This window comes from Sarcophilus harrisii, chromosome 6 (assembly GCF_902635505.1).
Source record: "Sarcophilus harrisii chromosome 6, mSarHar1.11, whole genome shotgun sequence".
Taxonomy (NCBI): Eukaryota; Metazoa; Chordata; class Mammalia; order Dasyuromorphia; family Dasyuridae; genus Sarcophilus; species Sarcophilus harrisii.
Window position 1 is genome coordinate 253036173 of NC_045431.1, and position 13054 is coordinate 253049226.

Sequence of the window (13054 nt, forward strand, 5' to 3'; positions counted from 1 at the left end):
TTCATTTTCTTTCCCAGGTTTTTTTTTTTTTCCTTCTTCATCTGATTTTTCTTGTGCAGCAAAATAATTGTATAACTATGTATGCATATATTGGATTGAACATGTATTTAAACATATTTAACATGTATTGGACTACCTGCCATCTAGGGGAGGGAGTGGGGGGGAAAGGGAATAATTTTGAACAGAAATCTTTGCAAGAGTCCATACTGAAAAATTACCTATGGACACTAATACATTGTTGGTGGAATTGTGAATACATCCAACCATTCTGGAGAACAATTTGGAACTATGCTCAAAAAGTTATCAAACTGTGCAAACTCTTTGATCTAGCAGTGTTATTACTGGGCTTATTTCCCAAAGAGAACTTAAAGAAGGGAAAGGGACCTGCATGTGCAAGAATGTTTGTGGCAGCCCTTTTTGTAGTGACCAGAAACTGGAAACTGAGTAGATGCCCATCAGTGGGAGAATGGTTGAATAAATTGTGGTATATGAATGTTATGGAATAGTATTGTTCGGTAAGAAATGACCAACAGAATGATTTCAGAAAGGCCTGGAGAGACTTACATGAACTGATGCTGAGTGAAATTAACAGGACCAGGAGATCATTTTATACTTCAACAACAATACTATATGATGATCCATTCTGATGGATCTGGCCATCCTCAGCAATGAGATGAACCAAATCAGTTCCAATAATCAACTGAACCAGCTACACCCAATGAAAAAACTCTGGGAGATGACTAAGAACCATTACATAGAATTCCCAATCCCTATATTTTTGCCCACCTGCATTTTTGATGTCCTTTACAGGCTAATTGTACACTATTTCAGAGTCTGATTCCTTTTGTACAGCAAAATAACTGTTTGGACATATATACTTATTTTGTATTTAATTTATACTTTAACATATTTAATATGTATTGGTCAACCTGCCATCTGGGGGAGGGAGTGGGGGAAAGGGGAAAAATTGGAACAAAAGGTTTGGCAATTGTCAATGCTGTAAAATTACCCATGCATATAACTTGTAAATAAAAGCTACTAAAAAAAGAGAGAGAGAAAAATTACCCATGCATATGTTTTGTAAATAAAAAGCTTTAATAAAAAACACACAAAACAAACAAACAAACAACAACAACAGCCAAAAATATATCACAGAATCACAGAATTGAAGATTTGAAAGGATTTTAGGAGCTCTTTAATCCAAGCCATATATGAAAGACATGCCTACTATAAGACTTTCAAATGGTCATCCTGTCTTTTCTTGAATATATCCAAAGTAAAGAGAGCGATTATCTTCTGAGGCAGCCTGTTTGACTTTTAAATAATTCTAAGTGTTAGAAAATTACTTATGGCATTAACATCAATAATGTTAAATTTAATTAAGGAAATATTTATTGCAAAAAATGTCACAGAGTATGAAAGATTCCTCTTTCTGTCATTATTCTCTCCGTTTTTGTCTCTATCTCTGTCTCTTTATTTTCCTCTGTTTTTGTCACTATTTCTGTCTCTCTTTATTTCCTTTGGAAGTGCTGTAAATTTTGGGAAGTAGTTTTATTTTTTTTCACCCTTTCTCCATGGTAATATATATATATATATATATATATATATATATATATATATATATATATATATATACCTATTGTTCTTTGTTCTGTCCCTTTATGTACCAAGAAAAAGTATAAATTTCTTCCATATAATATCTCTTCACATAATTGAAATTATCATGCCTATCTTGATTCTTTTGTCTCCCAGTTCTTTTATGTCTTACTACTCTATGTGGTCCTCATGTGACTTTAAATGAGGCCTTTAAATGATGGTTGTCCATTCTCATCATGTTTCAGTTTATTAATATCCTTTTAAAACCTTGGAACCAAGACTTGAACATTATAGTTGAATCCTGACAAAGACAGGGTTCACTGAGATTAATAACTTCTTCATCCTGGAAGCTCTACTTCTGTTGATGCAGCCTAAAATGACAGAAGCTTCATGAATGGTAATCATAATATCAAAATAATCCATGTTGAGTTTGTGGGTCAGCAAAGCCCAGAACTATATACTAGTATAACCATGCATCTTTTATTCTACATTTATTAAATTGACTATTTTTAACCTAATTGCTAAAATTTACATATATACTTACTGAATTTCAATTTAATATAGCTCAATGTTCAAAACCACCTGAACTATATTAAAATGTAGTTGATGAATATTTAAGAAAATAAATAAAAATGCAATAACCAGAAGGATGCCATATGTTTTGAGGGCTATTTCCCATTCTCATCCCCACATGTCACATGGAGATGATATTATGTGGTTTGAAGTTAAACATAATAGTTATTTTTCATCTCTTCTTCCCACTTCCATTCTTTAAAGGAGACTCATTCCTGCCAGGAGGGAAAACAACTGTCAAATGCTGCAGGACTGTAGGATTAGGAGACATTATTTGGTGATACACATGCACACACACACACACACACACACACACACTTAAACAGTACTCAGTAGAGAAATATAGCAACTTATGGGAAATTAAACTAATAGGAATAAAATCAGCTCACAATTGAATAAGTAATAGGCGATTTTTTGGTAAAAGTGAAAATGCCTTCCTTGTTATTGGCTTAGTTGACTCATATAATAAAGAAAAAGAATAAAGAAGTTTTGTATGTTTTCTGTCTCCAGCTATACCATCTACCAAATAGACTGCTCTGGTGATATGAAGTCCCAGATGGTGTTCGAAAATTCTGTGTAAAAGTGAGATTTGAGGGTGCATAGGTATATACCTATGGGATTGGAAGAAGTGGAACTGGATACAAAGTTTAGCTGAGAGGTAAATATACTTCACAGGGGCCAAAAAATGTATTTCCTTTGCACTAATGTTGTCACTTTACAATGTCTTCATTTTTTTTTTATTTAATAGTCTTTTATTTACAGGTTATATGTATGGGTAACTTTACAGCATTAACAATTGCCAAACCTCTTGTTCCAATTTTCCCCCTCTTTCTCTCCATCCCCTCCCCCAGATGGCAGGATGACAAGTAGATGTTAAATATATTAAAATATAAATTAGATACACAATAACTATACATGACCAAACCGTTACTGTACAAAAAGAATCAGACTCTGAAATATACAATGTCTTCATTTTGCTAGTTGCTTTGAAATGCCTCTGGGATTCTATCCCCTGATTCTGGACAAACTTTTAAAATCCAGAGTGTGTAAGACAAAAGATCCTTACAAGTTTCTTTCAGTGAAAGTTCTGATGTTATGTGCAGAGATTTCTCCACCTATTTGTGCTGCTCTGGACTCCTATGTGGGAGAAAAAGAAACATTTCTTGCCCCTAAATCCACCTTGACACATTGCAGTGAATGAACTCTGCCATGAAGATCTCTTCCTCCTCCAGATGATGATGGAACCTTTGAATGAAGTGCACGTACATCATGCATCTCCTTTTCTGTGACACAAAATAAATAGGTACCTGTTAGGAAGGGTGTTTGAAGCGGGCAGGAGTATTGCTTTAATGACACATTTCTTTGTTTTTGTTTTGTTTTGTTTTGTTTTGTTTTGTTTTGTTTTGTTTTATGAGAGGACATTTTGAGGGAAACAGTCTTGTTATTTGGAGTAATGTGAGTTCATATATATATATATATATATATATATATATATATATATATATGTATGTATGTATTTTCCATTGTCTTTGGTCCTATATTTTTAGCTATGCTATGTATGAGGTGGCTTATCTCAATATGTTCTGCAGATTTTAAGAATGTGCATTGATTTATTTATCGAAATGTCTTTTAATATGGACATGGATTGGGTGCACTATGACATTAAGTCACTGAAAGATTTAATACTTTTTTTTTTTTGGAAACTTGACTGTATGAGCTCCATGATTGTGGAAGCTTAGTTCAGTCAGGGTTTCAAAAAAAAATTCCTTAATAAATTCTGGTATTTTAGCTGGGATGTGAATAAAGATCTTTCACTAACCTTAACTTCATTAAAATTTGGAGGCCATCTAATCATTTAAGATTCAATAGTTGAAGGAGGGTGTTTTATTCAATATTTATGATTGCTTTATTACATTCATATATAGATACATACATATATATATATATATATATATATATATATATATACATATTATCAGACAGTGTGGTTCAATTCCTTCAGATATAGGACAAAAAATAAATTTAAGTGTAACCATTAACAAATACTTTCTAGTTAAGCCTAGTTAAATCACTTCAGCTCTAGGAAATTTTAAAATCACACATTTCAGTATGTATTTATCTGTCTTAGCTAAAAGGACATTTCTCTATGGAAGTTCTTTACAAAAGATCATAAAGGCAAAACAAAAATAAAGCCTCAACAATGAACAAAAAGTAAGTATATCTCATAGTAATGAGAGAAATTCATATAAAATTTTAATAACTAATTATTAATTTTGAACTATTTTTTCTTCCTTTGTTTTCTGTTAAAATCCTACTTTTAAAAAGGCTAGTCAGTTCCTGAAGGGTATGCTGACTAAGTAACATGGTTATTCCTAGTTTCCAAAGCTCATACTCACTATCTAATTTGGGTGGAAATGCAAGTAGATTAAATTGAATTATGCCAGGAAGTATAAATGTCTCTCAGAAATACAGAATTATTTTAAACTAAATTGAATAACTTTTGCCAAGTGGCCTTTGCCTTTTGTTCAACTTCTTCACCGCCTCTTCCAAGAAGTTATTGGGCCCTAGCTTTTTTTCTTCTTTTATGAGTTAATATATTAATCTATATCCCACAGCCATTTTCCCTTATGCAAGAAAAACAAACAAGATTTGTCATTCAATGAAGGCCAGGATTGGAAGGTTCTTTGAGGAAATCTAGCATATATAGATGTGCATATTATTGATCTCTGTCTTTATTTTGCTTTTTTCTCTCACTGTGTTTCTGTTTTCTCTCTGCTCTTCTTTGTTGTCTCTGTTTCTTTCTCTCTGTCTCTGCCTGTCTCTTTTTCTCTCTGCCTCTCTGTATCTTTCTGTTTATGGCTCTGTGTCTATTTCAGTCTCTGTGCCTCTGCCTCTAACTCTCTGTGTTTTTTCTGTCTTCAACTTTCTTTGTCTTTCTGTCTCTTACTGTCTATCTGTGTATGTCTTTCTGTCTTTCTGCGTTTCTCTGTGTTCCGTGTCTTTCTTTCTCTCTCTGTCTCTCCTTGTAGTTCTATTTCTCTCTTTGTCTCTCTTCCCTCCTACTCCTCCTCTCCCAATTTCTATTACAATCTGCTCTTGGTCTCTGTCTTTAGTTCTCTCTTTTTCTTTCTTCCTTCTTTCTGTCTCTTTTTTTCTCTTTGTCTCTTTCTCTTCTCCCTTTCACTATATCTTTTTCCCTGTGAGTGTTTTTCTTTTTCTCTCTGTCTGTGTTTGTGAGTGTCCAGCTCACGGTCTCTTTCTTTGTCTCTTCGCATATCTCTCTTTGTCTTTCTGTGTCTCTCTGTCTCTGTATTTGTCTCTACCTCTTTCTCTCCTCTCCTTCCTCTTCATTTTTCTATTACTTTCTGCTTTCTGTCTCTGTCTTTAATTCTCCCTCGTCTCTCTTTTTCTGTCTTCCCCCTTTTCTATATATCTCTTTTTTGTCTTTATCTCTTTCCCTTCTTCCTTTTTCTCTCTCTTTCTCTGAGATTTTCTCCATCTGATTCTATATTCCAAATTGATAAGCATTATAGGCATAGACTTAGATGACCTATATTAAACTTATGCTTTTCTACTTCATAGTTGTAGCAATTCAGACAATATTTTATTATTTTAATTCTCAATTTTCTCATCTATAATATGATGTAGAACATTTCCTCTTAATGTCTTTCTGACCTAGATTCCCCCCTCTCTATTTGATTAGTAATAATTCATCATTTACTGACCACTTAGTTCATTAGTTCTTTGGCTGTACTGACACAAAATTGTTAGCACATAATATGAAAAGTGTCCAAAAGTTACATAGACTCAGTGTGTCAAGTTATTTGGCTAAAGATGACTATTATCACAGCAAACTCTCCCATCAAAATCAAGTCTAGGTCTCTAGTTTTCTATTGTCTATGGTAGTAAGAAATAAAACAGGAAAGTCTCATGAAACTGTCTTAATTTTTTAAAAATTTTGAAAAATTTAAAAGAAGGTTCCTTAAGTTTTTAAAAACTACCTAAATTTGTTTAATCTTAAAATTTTTCCTGTCATCTTAATTTAATTTTAATTAAATTTTATATTTTATAATCAACTTCTGGTTTATTAGATCTTTTGGTTTATATTTTGAAAAAACAAGTTGCAATCTATTTATTTTAAAATTAAATTTTATTTTTATTTCCCCATTCCTAAATGGAATATTAAATGTCCTATTTTCTCTTTCTAAATTCTTAACTCTTTAACTTCTTTTCAGCTTATGCCCTTTTCTATTTTTAACTTCTAATATCCTATGTATTTAGCTTAGATCCTGATTTTTCCAATTTCTTGGGTTCTTTTTTTTGAATATCTGTCATAAATCAAGCTTTTACTTTTGGATTATTATAGTTCCTTTATACTTTCCAAAGAATCTAATAAGATTATTTTTTTCCATTATTCTCTGTTTTTTCATCTACCCTCTATTCTCTTTTCCGTCTTTATTTTTCTTTTCCTATTTTAAACTTTCAAATTTATTAACCAAATTTAAAGAAAGGAATTTTTTCTGGGAAAATATCAAATTCTACCATTGCTTATTGTAAAGGGTATTCAAATTCCTTTTTAATACTTTATTTGGGTAAAAATGCTTGAATTAAAATTAACTTTTCTATTATTTTCCTTTTAGAAAATTTTTAAAACTTTAGAAATCAATTTTTTTTTTTAAATATGTTATTCTTAAATTGTTTACTTCACTAAATTTCTCAATTATTAAATAGAATTAAATATAACTAATAAATAAATAAAATTCTAGGGTTTACAAGTTTCACAATTCAATCCTTGTTTATCAGTTTATTTTTAAAAAGTTAAAAATTCCTTTTGTCCTTAACTCAAACTTTAATTTACTTTCATAAAAATTGTTTAACTTTTTACGTGATTAGGATTTAAGAAAAAATAACTAGGAATCAAATGTACATGGAATAATATTTTTCCTCAATTTTAGGCCAACATTTAAATTCAGTTTTTCAAAGTTTTAAAATTTAAGAAACCTTGTTTACTTAATATTGTTATAGAACTTTATTTTCAACAAGGTAACTCGAGAATGGAAATTTAGAATCAATTATGTAAATGAAACGTTTAAATTTTCCTACAAATTTTGAATCTATTTGATAAAAAAGAAACTTATCCAAAATATACCAAAATTTGAAGTCCTTAACTTTGTTTTAAAAATCTGATAAAGAATCTTTTTACTATTTATTTACTTTGAAAAATAACATAATTTTAATTTCTTACCATTATAATACTATATCATATGAACCCCAAGTTCTTGAAATAAATTTTTAATTTGAAATCCAATGTCTCGGGTATTGAGTTAAGGAGAATTTCAACTTTTATGACTGAAATTAGTTTTTTTTTTAGTTTTTCTCTTCTCTGTTTTTGTCTCTCCTTTTTCTTCTGCCCTTTTTGTCTTTTTTCTTTTTTCCTTTGTCTTTTTTTTTGTTTCTATCTCTTCTTCTTTCCTTTTTAATTTCTTTTAAATTCTTTCCCCTTTACTTATTCTTTTTTTGACCTTCTTTTCTTAAACCATCTTTTTTGTTTTTTTTTATTATTCAAAAATCTTGTTTATTTTAATTTCAAAATTATTCCATAATTTATAAAACCATTAACTTCCAAATTTCACTTTATGGGGGACTTTAATAATATTACTATTTAACTTTTAACCCATTACATAAAAAATGTAATCTGATTTTGGATTACATGTTCTTTTATAGCCTTCAACCGTTCCTCCTCAAATTCAATTTGGCAAAGATATTATAAGAAAGAATATGGTCCCACAGTGATTTTCTTTTATTTAAAAGAATATTATTTTCTTATAACTTAAAAGATTTCAAATTCAAGAAAATTTTTCTTTAGTAAATTGTGAAATTATCAATTTATGTTTATGAAATCTAAAATTTTAAAATTAGTCTCATTTTTATTAATTTATTAGAATTTTTGAAGTTTTCAATGAATCATCAAATAATTAGAAACTTTTTATGGAAATATAATCAAATCTTTATTTAATTTTTTCAATACGTATAAATTTTAAAGAAATCGAAATAAATGAAGCCTGCAAAAGGGAAGTTTGGATCTTACTTTAAGACCAGAATAACAATTCTAATCCTAAAACTATTTTGGCGTATTTATGGGGGGAAACAGTATTTTATTTTCATTTACCCAGTCATCCATGCAACTTTACCATCCTTATTGCTTAATTTTTCATTTAATCCTTTAAGTTAAATTAATTCCAGACTACTCCTTTTTCCAGCAAATTATATTATTTTCCATTACTGTTTTATTATTTCATTTTTAAATTCTTTTTCAAGTTTGACTTATGTATCTCGGTTTTGTCCAAAATTTTTCTTATTTCTTTTTAAACCTTTCATAATATTTATTACTTTAATAGAAAATGTAAATGATTTTTAAAATTTTTTAACTTTGCAATGATTTCAATTATAATTCATTTATGTTAAATAATCTTTTTTTTTCCAAAAATCTATTATTTATATTTAATTTGAAAATAGAATTATTCATCTAATTAACTTTTTATTCAATAAATATTTAAATATATAGTTGAATATTAGAAAATTTTCGTTTAAAATTCATTAAATAATATTTATAAATATAGATTTGGAACAGGTTATTCGATGCAAAAAAAGTTTTCCATTACTAATTTAAATTAATTTTAATATTCTTTAATTCCAATGAACATTTATTACATATTTTTAATAATTATTTCCAAATTGTAAAATTTTAATATTAATACATTTACAATTCAAATTTTTTCATTAACTTTCCAAAATTATAATTAAGATAAAATTGTTTTAATTTTTATTGAAATTTTAGAAAATTTTTCTTAATTTTTAGAATTAAAATAATATTTAATTTTTATTTATTTTAGATATTAGTAGTTTTAAATCTGTTTTTAATTTATTTATAATTTTAGATTTTTTTTAATTCAATTATATTTTCTATTCTTTAATTTATTACACCATAAATTTTAATTTAATCTTACATTATCTAATGACTTAGTTATACTTTGTATTTTACTATTTTGGATTTAAAAATTTGGCATACATAAGATAATAGTAAATTATTTCTTCCCTATAATTAATGAAGTTTATATCCTTTAAATACTGAACATTTCACAAATGAAATTTTGTTATATATTGTTTTAAAAATTTCGGTCTTATGAATTTAGTAACTTGGACGCATTCTAGAAAATAAATTTTCTAGGTTCTGTTAACAGTTAATTGTTTCATTATAATTTTCATTGATCTGGAATTTCCATCCTAATGTCTTAATGAAATATACTTATTTCCATTTATCTAAATCTCTATATTTTCCAATCATTTAATTGGTTTTCATTTTGATTCACTTTCACATTTACAATGATTTTTTCACTTTTCAACATTGCCTTTATTTTTTAGTGAACGGTTTTGATGATATAAAAGTTTAAATTTTTCTTTACTTTATTGTATTCTTAATACTTAAAAATCATATGTAATTCATATTTGAAGCTTTGTTTTCATTTTATTTTTCATTAATTATGGAAAATTTGTTTAACCCATCTGTATTTCATTCATCATTTTATATAAAAATTCCTCGTTGAAAAGTCTGTTTTTTCCTTTTTGGTATTGTTTAGTATTTTTCTTCCTGTTTCCTAATTGTTTCCCATTAAGTAAAAATTTTTAAAAAAATTTAAAATTTATAAATTTTTTAGAAAATTGGAATTAAAAATTTTTTTTTCTTTTCCAATTAATTCTCCTATATTTCCAATTTATTTCTTGATTCCTTTTATTAAAATTTAAATATTTTCATTATTTAAATTTTTATCTTGAATTACCGAAACCTTTCCTTTTTAATTTTAAATACAAACATTTATTCAGCATAGTTTTATTTCTTGAAACTTTTCAATTTTTTTTACTTTTTATTAATTTTTCTTCCTTTCCAAATATTTTATCTGGTACAATTATTTTAAGAATTTAAGAAAGTTTAATCTTTAATTTTACATTGTTCCTTGGCTTGATTCTTTAAAGTTCAAAGAAAAATTCTCATTATTTTAAATTGAATACTTTCATATGTCTTTCATTTCTTTTTGCAAATTTTCAATTATTTAAATTAAACAATTTATTTATTACCTTTCTTCTATATTTTTCTATTTAGTTAAATTTCTAATTTTTAATTAATGCTGGAAGTTGTTCTTATTTAATTTCACATTTTTTCATGTTTTTTAATTAAATTCTTTTAAAAAAATTAAATTTTTATGTAATAACATATTGGCCTTCCACTTGTTTTTTCTATTTTCTTTATTATCATTTCTAATGGTTTTTTATTCTTTTAGGGTTTAAACAATTTTCTACTCCACCATTTAATTAATTTTATATTTATAAATTGAATTTAGAAACTTAAAGAAATATTTTCTCTGCATTTCAATTTCAATTAATGTCTTGTGGAATTTATTTTTATTAAAATAAAAACCATTTAAATTCTTAATTAAAAATATTGTATAATGGGAACAATCAAATCTAAATATTAAAAATTTTTTTACACAACATGTTTCTTATTTAGAACTTTTAAAATATCAATTTTACCATAGAAGATAATTATTTTCGAATATATCCTTCCAATTTTGAACAATTAAATTGATAATTGGTTAAGTTGTTTATTAATTACATAATGAAGTTGAGGTATAAGCCAATGAAATTTGGAAAATAAATTAATAGAAATTATGGTTAAATGTGCATAATTGATTATAAAAAATTTTATATTGGAAAAAATTCCAATTTTCAATCATTTTTCCTGGGAACTTTATTGTAATCCGACAAAAATTAAAATGAGCTTAGAAAAACCAAAGATTTGAAATTATCATTAAACTAAATTGTATTATGTTATAGAAAAATTTCTATATTAAATTTAATAAATTCTTCAAATTAAAAATTTTTCTCTTCTTGAAATTCCTTTAAGGAATATATGAAAAATTTAGATAAAGAGTAACCTTTGAAATAACAATCTAAATCATTGCGTGGAATTTTGGAAAGATTTAATAACTTTTGGAAGCTGAATGTAAAATCATATTCTTTCTTTGTTTTTACCATTTTGTTGTATGAAAGACGGAAAATTTTGTAAGTAAATTAATATTATTTTCCCATTATGATAGTGCTTCAACTTCTTATAACTCTTATGAGATCAAAATTGATAAAAATCTTAAAATTTTAATTTGATGAAACTAAATTCCTTGGGAATTTCCTATGCAACAAGCTTTTTGAGGAAAAATTTCATTTCATTGGAATTGTGATAAGATTCGAATTTCCTAAATTTCTTTTATTAAAATGATTTTTATGTAAGTCCTAATTGGGATAATCTTCGTTTGAATTAAATTTAAGTTGTATTTAAAAATTTTCATCATTTGGTTTAATTAATTACATTTTGTAAGGTTGTTACTCAAATTTTTTTTATTTAATTAAAATTATGATTGACTTTAAATTAATTGAAGTTGACTAAAACTTATACTGAAATTTCATAATTTATTTCGAGACTTATTGAGTGTAATTTAAGAATAATGGGATTAAACCTAAATTCTTTGGATCGAAGGAAATTTTTAATTTAATTTTAACATTTTGGAATTTATTTTTACATTAATTTAGCTTTGATTAAAACTAAATTCTTCTCTTCATAAATTTGGATCTTTTATTACTTTTTCCAATACCAGGAATTTAATTTCAAGAAATTAACCTAATAATGACAACATTTTTCTAAAATTTTTAGGTTAATGTTCACTGGTGTTCCCTTTGTCTATTTGAATTAAATTTTTAATGATAATTGTGAATGACAGAGATAACATGATCTTCTAATCAATTGGTGTGGCCTTTGGCATGCCATTGCCCAGATGATCATGGTCATTAGATTTACCTTTCTGTGGCCCTAATCAAGTGGATCACTATGTATGTGATGTAAAGCCCTCTTGAAACTTGTCTGCACTGACACACGCATCCCTAATATCTTAGTCATTGCAAATACTGGAATGGTTGTCTTAGTCACCTTTCTGGTCTTGGTGACATCTTACATTGTCATATTATATAACCTCAGGAACCATTCCTCCGATGCTCGGCGCAAAGCCCTCTCAACTTGTGCTTCCCATGTTATGGTTGTTGTTCTCTTTTTTGTACCCTGCATTGCCACATACGTTCCACCTCCTAATGCTAGCCAAAATGATAAGGAGTTCTCTATGTTTTACACAGTCATTGCACCTATGATGAACCCTCTCATCTATACACTAAGAAACACAGAGATGAAAAATGCTATGAAGAAGGTGTGGTTAACAAAATTGTTTTTGATATTCAAATCAAGAAGAATTGTAATTTGATTTTTTTCATTTTAGGTCTTTTGAAAAAATAACTATATATTCATATTTTAATTTCTTTTTAAGGATGAACTTTTTTCTTCCTTTATCTTTCTTTATAATATTAGGTTAAAATTATTATTATTTTTTATTTCCAAATTCTTCTCTATCCTCTTGCTTTTCCTTTACTCATTGAGAAGACAAGACACATACTGATTATACTGAAATATGCAAACTCTTGCATCGTGGATATAAATTATGCAATTCATGAAACATATTTCCCCACATTATTTTGAAAAAAAGGAAATAATATAAAGTGAACAAAATGTTTCTTCTGCACTGTTCTTACTTGAAATCCTCTTCTCCTTTACTCTCCTCCATGCACTCTCCTGGTTAATTGATGATACCTATTAATTATACTCCATATTTTAAATCCATGTATTTTAACTCTCAAACCTTGATTATTTCCTTGTATCATTTTCAGCTTCCCAGACTTCCTCCTTGATTTAGTTCAAATTCTATCTTCTGGAGAAGTTCTTTCTTGTTTCCCA

At 27.4% G+C, this 13054-nt stretch overlaps 1 pseudogene; it reads left to right on the top strand.

Moving 5' to 3' along the window:
- The first annotated feature begins 12020 nt into the window (after positions 1–12020).
- LOC116420111 lies at positions 12021–12527 on the top strand (annotated as a pseudogene).
- The last annotated feature ends 527 nt before the right edge of the window (positions 12528–13054 follow it).